This window comes from Bombyx mandarina, chromosome 24 (genome assembly GCF_030267445.1).
Source record: "Bombyx mandarina strain Sakado chromosome 24, ASM3026744v2".
Lineage (NCBI taxonomy): Eukaryota > Metazoa > Arthropoda > Insecta > Lepidoptera > Bombycidae > Bombyx > Bombyx mandarina.
In genome coordinates this window covers 3,245,349-3,258,396 of record NC_143230.1, presented here as the reverse complement: position 1 = coordinate 3,258,396, position 13,048 = coordinate 3,245,349, and the positions used below count along the sequence as shown (strand labels likewise).

Genomic DNA, 13,048 nt, shown 5'->3' with positions numbered 1-13,048 from the left:
GATAATTCGATTATCTAAATTAATTTAAAGGGTCTCTAGTCGTAGAACTTAATAAAACAACCTTCTGGCTGAGCCTTTGCTCGCCCACCTGTCCTGGTGAATTTGGAAAGGCCTCTGGGCCAACACTTATCCCTCATTCATAAATAAATAAAAATCTATATCTATACTAATATTATAAAGAGGAAAGATTTGTTTGTTTGTTTGTTTCGAATAGGCTCCGAAACTACTGGACCGATTTGAAAAGTTCTTTTTCCATTAGAAGCCGACATTGTCCCTGATGAACATAGGCTACTTCTTTTTTTTTTTTTTTTTGGTTTCATGTGTGTTTTAATGTTTCCGAAGCGAAGCGAGGGCGGGTCGCTAGTATATTAATAATATTATAAGATTCAGATAGCGACGACTGCGATTAGTAACGATTTAAGAAACACTATATAGTATAAAACAAAGTCGCTTTCACTGTCCCTATATCTGTCTGTCCCTATGTATGCTTAAATCTTTGAAACTACGCAACGGATTTTGATGCGGTTTTTTTTAATAGATAGAGTGATTGAAGAGGAAGGTTTATATGTATAATAACATCCATTAAATAGTGGAGAAATCAATAATAAATTACAGTTTCCGAAGCGAAGCGAGGGCGGGTCCCTAGTAAAATTATAAAAATCAAACTTGCAAAATTATAATTTGCGTAATTACTGGTGGTAGGACCTCTTGTAAGGCCGTACGGGTAGGCACCACGACTCTGCCTATTTCTGCCGTGAAGCAGTAATGCGTTTCGGTTTGAAGGGTGGGGCAACCGTGGTAACTATACTGAGACAGAACTTATATCTCAAGGTGGGTGGCGTATTTACGTTGTATATGTCTATGGGCTCCAGTAATCACTTAACACCAGGTGGGCTGTGAGCTCGTCCACCCATCTAAGAAATAAAATATATATAACACAAAATCGTTTTGAAGCACTCATGAAATTAATTCAAGCTAAAACATATATACACACACACACTCGTATATGTGTGATATAACAGAAAAACGATTTCCCCAATAAACGTTCTGTTTATGTAAACAATGTTAGGAATTTGGATATCGCACGAACGGGGCACAAATCAATCATTCACGAACAAAATGGATAAACAACGGTATTTTATTGTTTAATGTGCTTTATTCGTGACTTTGAGACGACAATACGATGTTACCGTCAATAGATTATACGAAAATGTTATTTTATTAGTGAAGACGGAGCACCCTTCGCCGCGACTATCGTTAAAGGTATGAAACACATTTGTTTGAAAGTACCCGGTCACCGTTCTCGTCGAACCCGTCTCTTGCGACGAGTAAATTAACCCACAGAGACAGCCCACTGAGTTTCTCGCCGGATCTTCTCAGTGGATCGCGTTTCCGATCCGGTGGTAGATTCTGCGAAGCACTGCTCTTGCTAGGGTTCGTGTTAGCAACTTCGTCAGGTTTGAGCCCCGTGAGCTCACCTACTAGTTAAGGTTCCGCTGAAATAGCCTGTCAAGGCTATCAGTTTAGGTAATAAAAAAAAAAGTAATTGACAGCAGTCGCGCGCCATTTGGCGAGAATTAATTGTATTACGACATAAACTGTCTTTTTTATATTTTATTTATTGTTTTATTGCTTAGATGTGATGACAATCTCACAGCCCACCTGGTTTTAAGTAGTTACTGGAGCCCATAGACATCTATAACGTAAATGCGCCACCCACCTTGAGATATAAGTTCTAAGGTCTCAAGTATAGTTACAACGGCTACCCCACCCTTCAAACCGAAACGCATTACTGCTTCACGGTTGAAATATACAGGGCGGTGGTGCCTACCCGTGCGCACTCACAAGAGGTCCTACCAAGTCTTATCTCCGATGGGCCAATGACAACTATACCAATTTTAATCAAAATAGTATTAACTGCATAGGTACAAAGAGGTGATACGTACAAAACATGAGTTTCTTTAAGTGAAAGACTAGATATTATTTTGGGGTTAATTTTTGTACCAATATTATCATATTATTTTTACTGGTGGTAGGGCGTCCTATGAACCCCCACGGCTCAGCCAATTTCTGTCGTCAAGCAGTAAAACGTTTCGGTTTGAAGAGTGAATTAGCTGTTGTACTATCGACTCATGTCGTTAAGATAGGAGACGGCTTTAATTTCTTGATGTCTATTGGTTCTGTTAACCATTTAATATTAGGTAAGCTGTGAGATCTTCCACTCATCTAAGCAAACAAATTGTTAAGATTGCTACTACTAAACTAAACAGAGTTTTTTTATGACGAAATAAAAAACTTTGTTTTATTATGAAATTCCCTTAAGAATCGAGAAATGATATTTGTGTTCACATATAAACTAATATCAGAGTAGTGAAATAAAAGATCCCAACATCGAAGGGCCGGGAATGTGTATGTCTGGTCCAAAATATGAGAGAATACAACTTATAGTCAATCCATTGAGTTTCTCGCCGGATCTTTTCAGTGGGTTACCATTGCGATCCGGTGGTAGATTCAGTGAAGCAGTGCTCTTGCTAGTTTTATTTTTATTTTTTTACTGCTTAGCTGGGTGGACGACCTGACAGCTCGCCTGGTGTTAAGTGGTTACTGGAGCCCATAGACATCTACGACGTAAATGCGACACCCACTTTGAGATATAAGTTCTAAGGTCTCAAGTATAGTTACAACGGCTGCCCCATCATTCGAACCGAAACGCATTACTGCTTAACGGTTGAAATATGCAGGGCGGTGGTGCCTACCCGTGCGGACTCACAAGAGGTCCTACCACCAGTAGGTGTTAGCAAATTATCTCAGGTTGAGCCCGTGAGCTCACTTTCCGTCCACGACAAGTTAGAATAGACATTTAGGCTACCAGCGAATAGTGAAAAAAAACCATCTTATCTTCGTAAACATAATTCGCAGTTTTGTCCTCGATTTGATCTGTTGACAATATCTAAATTGTTTTGGCCATTTGCCATTGGAGTCATGTAATAAGTTAATTATGTTCGAATTCCCGAACTGAATCTCAGTTTCTATGTTTGTTATTAATTTATTTTAGCGATGAGAGACTTTATTCGTGAGTGCCTTTCTCGTGCCAAGCTCGAGGACTTTTTTGTTATGTATTATTATTATTATGTATCTTTATTTTAGTAAGAAAACCATATATTTTGTTAGCAAGCATTTTTTTATTGCCCTTGCAGGCAGACGAGCATACGGCCCACCTGATGGTGAGTGGTTACCATTGCCCATGGACTTCAGCAATGCCAGGGGCAGAGCCAAGCCGCTGCCTACCGCTTAATACTCTTTTAAAGAAGGAAATGTCATAGCGCTCGGGAAACACCGTGGAGGGGAGCTCATTCCATAGTCGCAATGTTGAATATTGAATCTATGTTATTAATCTATGTTAGTCACTTAAAAACCTAACACAGCTATTTGACTATTTATTACAATTTTAATCCCAAGTGCCTGCTGCAAAGGTTATTAATTAGCACTCTCTCGATCTTGCTCGGTTTTTTTTGCTTGTAATTTTTTTCTTCAAAATACTGGATTTATTTCGAGAAAAGACTTTCATTTATCAAATAATTGCGTTTGGTTTCTGATCAGTTAACGCGCGTTTTCCGCGAACTATGTAGCTTAGTCGTAACTTTAATTGGAAGCGGACGGCTGCTTTATGCTAGACAACGCGTGTTGAGAACCTAACCCCTCGAGGTAGAACTAGCAATAGAAATATTTAAAAAAAGTATCATAAATCACCGTTGGTTCAAATGTCTTGCTGTTTAGCCACGATGAATGGACGAATTCGACGATTTGCTACTCAATTGCTTTCAGAGCACGTCATTTCGGATCCACCAGATCCACTAACGGTGCTTTTAGGTACCCCAAGCACCGGTCATCGTTCTCGTCGAACCCGTCGCTTGCGACGAAGGTCCCGACAAGTAAATTAACCCACAGAAACAGCCCACTGAGTTTCTCGCCGGATCTTCTCAGTGGGTCGCGTTTCTGATCCGGTGGTAGATTCTGCGAAGCTCTTGGTAGGGTTATTGTTAGCACGTCGTCAGGTTTGAGCCCCGTGAGCTCAGCTACTAGTTAAGGTTACGCTGAAACGGTCTCTCAAGACCATCAGATTAGGTAGGAAAGCAAATAAGGCTTTCAGATGAGGCTTTAGGCCTAACAGCTCAAGGACGACTGCTTCGCGGCTGTTTCCAATCGAAATCGCGAGGATCCGGCTCAAAACTTACTAGTCTAAAGCTATGAGCTTCGACTGAGTTACTGCTAATGGGAACTTTATAACACATAATAAAATGAAACACGCAACACGATGCAACGCCGGAAATCTCGTGATTAAAGAACACAGTCACAGAGATCGGAAGAGGAGTTCCTACCAAATGGTCTTACGACAGAATTCTAGACCAACCACACGACTGTTGTACTTACCGAGCGGACGTACACAACCGAATTTTTAACTAAACGTGTGCTTAGGGAGAAAGTGTTGCAATGTCAAAAAAATTCGACCAAATTATTATTATTTTATTTTCTATTTTTGCTTAAGCTTTGTGTTACGTACTGTATGTGATGGCTGTGCAACCATTCGCAGGTTAATTTTACTAATATTGGCTGACTGCGGTAATCCTCATACCATTCCCGGGTTCTATCTCGGGCGGGGATCGAACTCTTGGGCGAGAATGCAGAGGAGTGATTTAGTGGGTAGCAGTAGCCATATTAGTAGTCCCTTAGCACGGGCATCTCGTAAGACTTTTGGGTTCCGTCTCAAAATGCAAAGTTTAATTGTACTAATTCACAATAAGTTTTAATTACGCTTGATTTTTATGACAGACCTTGTTACGTTGTGGTAAATGAGCGTGGACTGTATTTATTATTTTTGAGATATTTCGTATGACAAATTAAAGATTGAATATAAAAGAAATATAAAATCGATGCGTCGATCTTTGGCGGCTGGATTTGAAAAAAAAGAAAAAAATGTCATGGTGGAAGTCGCTCGCTGAAATTTTGGTGTTCAGAAACCGAACAGACCTCATGTCTCATGTCTACGCTAATAATTTGAGCGACTAGTTCATTCCACACGATCACAGTTCATTCACCTATTTATAACATTTTTACTGCATTAAACCAAATACTGGAATATTATCTCTACCTCGCTGTTGCGTATACTTTCAAATATATATTTTTACTGGTGGCAGGATTTTTTTATTGCCCTAGTAGGCAGACGAGCCATACGGCCCACTTGATGGTAAGTGGTTACCATCGCCCATGGACTTCAGCAATGCCAGGGGCAGAGCCAAGCCGGTGCCTACCGTTAAGTACTCTCCACAAGCCTCGTTGGGAGAACGTTATGATACCATGGCATCCTACTAATTTTATTCCCGAATCAATCACGCATTCCAGTTGGAAGAGTCGGACAACTGAGATATGAAATTTTATGTAATTAACGGTAAGTTAGCAACGTTCATGTTGTGACGTCTATAGTTTCAAGGTAATCACCAAGCTTCAGATGAGCCATGATACACGTTTAGGATATATTTTTTTAAATTCCTAAATTTTTCGTAGTCTAGCAACCCTAAAAACTCAATGTCGATGATCTAAAACAGAGTCAAGGCTGCTTACATTAATTAGATATTTAATTATTAAAATTTCAAAACAGTTTTTCGTTTGAACATTAACAAACACCAAATTATTTTATCTAGTACAGAAAATTACATTTTACTTATGAATAAAGATGTTGAAAGTCATTAATGGAAGTAAAATTCAAGCATGGTTCCATACTAAATTAGTTTAGATCTATCGTGCGTTATTATTTGCGGAACTATACTACTGGTGGTAGGACCTCTTGTGAGTCCGCGCGGGTAGGTACCACCACCCCGCCTATTTCTGCCGTGAAGCAGTAAATGCGTTTCGCTTTGAAGGGCGGGGCAGCCGTTGTAATTATACTGAGATCTTAGAACTTATATTTCAAGGTGGGTGGCGCATTTACGTCGTAGATGTCTATGGGCTCCAGTAACCACTTAACATCAGGTGGGATGTGAGCTCGTCCACCCATCTAAGCAATTAAAATTATGGATTAACGACATAAGTTAAATTAGTAAGAAACTAAATGAAATTAGTGTAAGGGCTTAAAAGTTTTTAAGCCGCAATGTATAATACAATGCTTCCAATTTTAATGTAGAACGTAACGTACACTTCGAACCAAAAAGATTGCGTTGCTGTCGAAATAGGTAAAATAGTAACTTCTAAGATCCTAATGTACCCCACAGCAAAAAAATTGTACCTTACAATATTCACAATGAATAAATAAACCAAAGATAAACTAATCGAAAATTAAAATTCTATTCAGAAACTTGTTATTGTAATTAAGCCGTGACTTTTATCAGCTGTCACCAAACGAATTAAATTATCTTCTGTATTATAAATAACCACTGCTGGAAATGAAAATTATTAGTAGTTGAAAAGCCAAAGAAAGATCAACAATGAAAACCGTACTGGTAAGTGATTAGTGAATACTTAAAACCAATTGTGCTACTTTTCTCCGATGGAAAATAATTAATGCAGCTCGAAGGATAATATATATATCTCATATTTTGTGGCTCAATTTTAGGCTTGCTCTTTTTGTTTGAGCATCAGCTCTCAAGTTAAAGTTATAAACGGGAATGCCGCGAGCATTTGACATTAGGTTAAAGTTAATGTTGGAAAATAGGACGTCTTTCCCAAAGCAAAGCAGACATGATACTGGTTCCTCACTTAAAATGGAGATTGAGATACTTCTATGACCTTTCTGTAAATCTCTGATCCATCTAAGTGGCTATCAAACTGCTGCCTCTTTCAAGATAATGTATTATTTTACAGTTCCATACAACATTTTGTTTATTTTTACGAGTTAACAAAATTAAAACTACTCCAACACTGAAATCTCCTGTTTGTTACACAATTATTTTCTTATTATCTATTGACACTTATCGCATTGATTGGGCCATTTATTAAATCGACAGTATCTTGAAATCCGGCTTTTTCCAGTAGGTCTCAAGTTTATTTTTTATTTTTTATAGCTTAGATTGGTGGTCGAGCTCACGACCCAACTGGTGTTAAGTGGTTACTGGAGTCCATAGACATCTACAACGTAAATGCGCCACCCACCTTGAGATATAAGTTCTAAGGTCTCAGTATAGTTACAATGGCTGCCCCACCCTTCAAACTGAAACGCATTACTGCTTCACGGCGGAAATAGGCAAGGCGGTGGTACCTACCGGTGCGGACTCACAAGAGGTCGTCCCACCATTAATAATCTAATGTGGCTTTAATGTTTAAACGAATCACTGATTAATTTTATGTGATTAATATTTGATACACGCAATGTATGATGGGTAGCATCTACTGAACTTGAACTTCAGGAGTCTTTCCATTACATTACGGTTCGACGGTAAATTATGTTATTTATCTATTATATTAAACTAAACGATTTGTAAACACCTTGTTGTTTATAAATTCATAATAGCGTATTCCTTTGATTAAAATTGTAATAAAGCTTACGCTAAGTAAATATTTTCAATAGATTTTCGCCATGGTGATTCTGGTCGTGTCAGCGTTGCCAAAGCAAGATTCCGGGGCTACAGCAATAGGAGCCGGCGAGAACGTAGATGCATTAGCCCTTACTTCTAAAAGAGGATCTACTTCTAGTTCTGCTTCTAGAGCGTCTGCTTCCAGAGGTGCTGTGGCTGCTATTGCAACATCTCGAGGATCATATAACTAAATGATTAAAAAAAAATCTCTTCCGAATAAAGTATTTTAAAGCATTCTAATTTGTATTTTTTGTTGCTTAAATGGATGGACAAGACCTCTATGTTTATGGTGGTAAGTCCTCCTTGCGTCGATAATCCTCAATCCTGAGGGTCGTGGCCGCATGAGGCTTTCTTGGGAAAATACACGTGGTGGGGTCCCGCGTCCTTCCACGGCAGTGCTTTTGGAAGAGGTTTAGCTCTTCATAGCCGCTGAAGCCTTATATGGATCTGGATAATTAACTGCCCCCAGACATTCGGCGTTGACTGTTTTACGGTGGAAAGGTCGAACTCCAACTCAACCCTCCTCTTTTCTCGTCCGGGTTTGGGACTGGCATTGGCAGAGGTTGTAAGTAGCAGCCCATAGACATCAACAACGGAACTATCTTAGTGTTATAGTAGAATGGCTGTCCCACCTCTAAACCCCGAAACGCGTTACTGCTTCTCCAAGCCACGAGCGGGCAGAATGATGGTACCTACCCGTGCGGGCTCACAAGTGTCACCAGTGTTTTTAGTAATAACAGTAATGTCACCCACTTGCCTTTAGTAAGTTGCAAAAGTGCTAAATTTGGCTGCTGATAACAGAAAACTTATTCATTCTCGACATTAGAATTAGTTTAAGCTGAAATAATCCCGTAGGCTATCAGCGAATAGGTAGGGAAGAAAATAGTTAGTCTGTAGTTTCTTGATTAACACTGTAGTAGGAATCCTATCCTAAGAGTAATTACGTACATCCTCATCATGCCATATCATACTGTCTGCACATACTGTAACTAAAACTTATCATATTACACCATCTAATTTTATTCATACCAATACAGTAACAGCTTTAAACTGATCAACACTTCTTAGCTTGTTTGGTTCAGTGACCGAAAACATTTCTTTACCTCTGAGACCAAATTAATAAATTCTTTCAGATTCCTCCTTAACCCATGTCGGTTATTGGCCAAAAGATTATCCCACACCGCATTATGATAGCGTAATCTAAATGGACCTACTTACTAGTCAGGGTCCTAATCACGCTTTTCTAACACCATGGCTTTAGAAAAGTTTCTTGGTCGAGTTCGATGTGACCGATAAATGACTCCGACATGTAATTTTCAAGGGAATAAAACGAATAGCTTGAAGGACGCGTTCGCAATACAATATCTTTATTCCTACATCAGTCCTTGACGCGTTTTCGCAAATAGAATCCACATTTGGAAAGATTGAAATCCGTCTGGAGAGCTAGATTTAACTGGGCAAAACGTTCGGTGGCCTCGTTTCCGAAAAAGTTTAATCTGTAATAAAATATCTAGTCGATTCGAATTTATTCGTTCTGACTTCTTAGCACACTTCTCGAAGCCCCGACTTGAAGGACGTGGAGTTCATAAATGCTCACTATCATTGTATCTGAGTACTTCGTAACCATATTCCCATAGATCGCAATAGTAGCAATTATTTGATCTCTATCATTTATTTCGCTGATCACAGAACACATGGTGATCAGATGTGATCACAAAAAGTGCAAGTATAAGAATAATCGGAAACTGTAACAGGTTGAATTCTAGAATCTTTAATAAAACTGTCTTTTTTTTAATTCATTTCCAATGGGCTACCTGTTGTGATCATTTTTGGACACAAACCGCGCACGGAAACCTTTAATACAAAAATGAAAACTGTGGGTAGTTTCAGCCTAAAATTACAGAGTACCCCTCGTAATCCAGGCCGTATAATATGACAAGAGTTTTAAAGGGAAATAGACACCCCGTTTTAGAGAATTCCAGACTTTTCGACTCTCTAAAAGTAAAGACCATTACTAAATCCCTTTGGGTTTATTTAAAAGGTCAACTATGTTGGCCATTTAGATCTCTGTGTGTACCTGTGTCAAGTAAATTTATCAACGAAACATTGTTTTACTTTTAGTTTTATTACTAAGACTTATTCTGTTCGCATTATCGGTGTTACTGATGCGAGTTCACGACCAACTATCTATCGAATGATACGACCTTGAGACGTCGAGACAAAATTTAAATTTATTAAAGATTGCAATTTCACATTTGGGTTGGAATAGCACGGTGTTTTGCTCGCAAATGAGGCATTAATAGGTAGGCTGTCTGTTAATGCTTAGCATTTATTGGTGCCTATAGATATAGTGACACACTTTAATTTATTAGTTTTATTACGAGCTCACGACCCACCTGGTGTTAAGTAGTTACCGGAGACCTTATAGAAGTGACAAAGTAAATACCGCCACTCACCTTGAGACATGAATTCTGTATCAGTTCTATCAGTACAACAGCTGCCCCACCCTATAAACCAGAACGCATGACTGCTTTGCGGCAGAAAGGTCCACTAAATGACTCTTCTGTACTTTGGCCCGATACTCGATACTCGCCCAATACAAAACCTGGGCAAGGTAAGGACGCCGACAGTATCCTATAAACCCACATAAGCCCGTCTGGTCAGGAAAGAAAATTAGTACCTGGCGTCGGAATCGCAACACCGCACAATCGTATCGCTCAATACAAATGCACTAAAAGACTTATCCTTAATGCCACGACGACGACCACATGCTTTATGTTAAAGACTCAGCTGGATAACCGATTATTGCCGATAGACTAGACCAATTATTAACAGCCAAAAGACATCGGCTACTGGACCATACCGCCCCAAAAGTTTATCACACCGACTGCTCTTGTACAAAATGTAACATCCCCATTAATTACTGATAACCATCAGAATATCTGAACGGACGATTACGTCTTTTTAATTGAAGTGTCCTAGATGACGATTGAGCTTCGTTCAACCGTGGCCGGCTCTATTCATTTGTAGCACAAAGGCTTTTTGATGTTTCTGTTTTGCTCTCGGGGGATGGAATATTACAGTTAATTTGCCAGAAGTTGCCGGACGTTTTATTTTTGTTAAATGTCTGCTTCCAAATTCTATGGCGGGCTCTATTGTTTTTAAATTCGACATTGTAATATTTCGTTTACTTGAGTGGTTCTCTCATTATTTGGTTTTGTAGTTTTCCTGTTGTCTTCGGTTCAAGGTCCATATAGTGAGTAGGTATGACCATTTAGTAGAGAGGCTACAAGTTCTCATAGACACACCATGTCTACATAAGTCAGAATGTATTTAAATTCAATTAATCTTCGTTCAGGTATTTTCATCCCTTGCGCAGATTTTTTTTGAGATGACCTTATAATCTGCTTTCTACCAACGTACCATCCGCCTTCGGTGAAAAGTTGGTCTCTATCTGAAACCGCTCCACAGTTCTTTATAGGTGCTTGCTCCTGCGTGCTGTTACAGAGCGTTAAAATCACGATAGCTTACCTTCCTTCAAAGAAGTATGGTCTTCGTTCCTAACGGACATCACCAATGTACATATAGTCAAATCGCTGCTTACCACTGTGGACTCTATAGTTCTCTTGGAGAAACCTTGTGGGTAGGTCAATAAAAACTATGGTGGCGGATTCGAGATATGGGTAATGGGTAGACAAAGATATTTCCATGAGAGAGAACAGTGTTGTACCCACAACAACCGCTCTATTGCAAGATTTGCACCAAGTTAAAGAACCAAGCACGTAGATAAATAAATACTCAAATCCTCCGGCGAACGCAAGCAGAATAATATATGATTTAAAGAAACTGTAAATGCGCGTTGAGTATGTGGTAACGCGAGTAATTCCGCCAAAATAAATTGTCGGATTTCGTCTTGTAATCTTTAAAAATTGCCTCGCACTTTATTCTGCTGCCTATTTTTTTTTTGTTCGGTGACGAACGCGCTCCCTAATCATGCCAACGTATGTGAAGCGGTTTCGGCTAATGGCACCCACTTTGGATTCTGTAATTTCGGAAGAATTGTAATTTGTGAAATGGAAAGTACTCGTATGGGAGCCTCCCTAAAGACTTTGTTACTTGTACCATTATCGTTGCCACAATAAGTGGCTGAAGCTAACATTTATTTCATTGTTCATATCAAATAGGGGTAGATCACTCGAAAACGAAAAGAATCACTCGGATGTTTGAAACTCTGTTATTTTAAATAGTGTTACGTAGACCTCACATGTGGGATGTCTGCGAACTTCGGTAACAGACTAACTCACTTTGCGAGGCCTACTATTACTGACGGTTCGCATCTAACCACCATAGTACCGCTAGAAATAAGTAATTCTAGTAAACGTTTGCGGTATACTGGCTACCATACCATACTATAGCTGGTTTATTTAGAATTTTTTAATGTAAAGTGGATGGGAAAAGGCCTCGGGGCCGCTACCCAATTTGGTGTTCCGACCAGATTCGCACTACTCTTGACTTCACAGTTCACAACGCTTACTAAAATTGAGGAGTCATTGCATGTCTGTCCATAGGTTCGAATGTAGTGCAACTGTAAGACGATATAACCCTACTGGAGCCGATATAAGAAACTGCACAGAAATAGCGACATCAAACAAACCATTTGTCATTGCTAAGACGGGTGAATTAGCTAACTTCTACGTGGCTAACGAAGATCATAGACTTCTATAACGTAACTGCCACCACCAACCGTGAGGCGTAAGGTTGCAATCTCAATTATATAGTATAACGGCTGCTCCGCCATTCCAATCGGAACGCATTACTGCTTCGCGGCAGATACAGGCAGAGTGGATGGTACTAAATGCGGTACTAAATCTCATTGCAGCAAAAAACACCATGTGGGTAAAAGAAAAGGTTTTTATAAAATAAATAAATTAAGTGATTGCTGAAACAAAAAACGCTGTCCGTTTTTATCTCGAAAAAAGAGTCGCGTGAACTTTGACTGAAAAATAAAACAAAGCCACATATATACAAATGTTTGTGACGTTTTTTGAAAAATCGCTTCATGCTTTTTCCTATTTGAATATTGGTGCAGTTTATTAGATTTGTTACGAATAATCTTCACTATATCATATTAATATTGTGAATGTTTAAGTTTTTATTGCTCAGTCACACTAAGACTACTTACTTTAATAGAATAGATGATAGGTTTTTTTTTGATAACGCCATCTTGTTGTGTCTTTAAAGCGGTTAGTTGCCCTCAATTAAGAAAAATAGTATTATTATTCGCCAATAAATGTCGGGAACAGTTGATTATTGAAAACACGAATAAAACAATATTTTCTGAACATAAATCGTAGCTAGATCGATTTATCGCCCCCGAAATCCCCTGTATACTAAATTTTATGAAAATCGTTGGAGGTGTTTCCGAGATTCAGATTATTATTAAGCAAGAATTGCTCGTTTAAAGGTATAAGATACATAGAATA

At 38.9% G+C, this 13,048-nt stretch overlaps 1 protein-coding gene and 1 long non-coding RNA gene across 3 annotated transcripts in view; both read left to right on the top strand.

Moving 5' to 3' along the window:
* Nucleotides 1-13,048, top strand: part of LOC114248501 (nephrin) — a 424,177-nt gene that overhangs the window by 70,118 nt on the left and 341,011 nt on the right. The window lies entirely within an intron of this gene.
* LOC149499935 (uncharacterized) lies at nucleotides 6,075-8,276 on the top strand. Its single transcript, XR_016325349.1, has 2 exons — nucleotides 6,075-6,494; nucleotides 7,559-8,276. It is a non-coding gene; the product is annotated as an uncharacterized LOC149499935 (long non-coding RNA).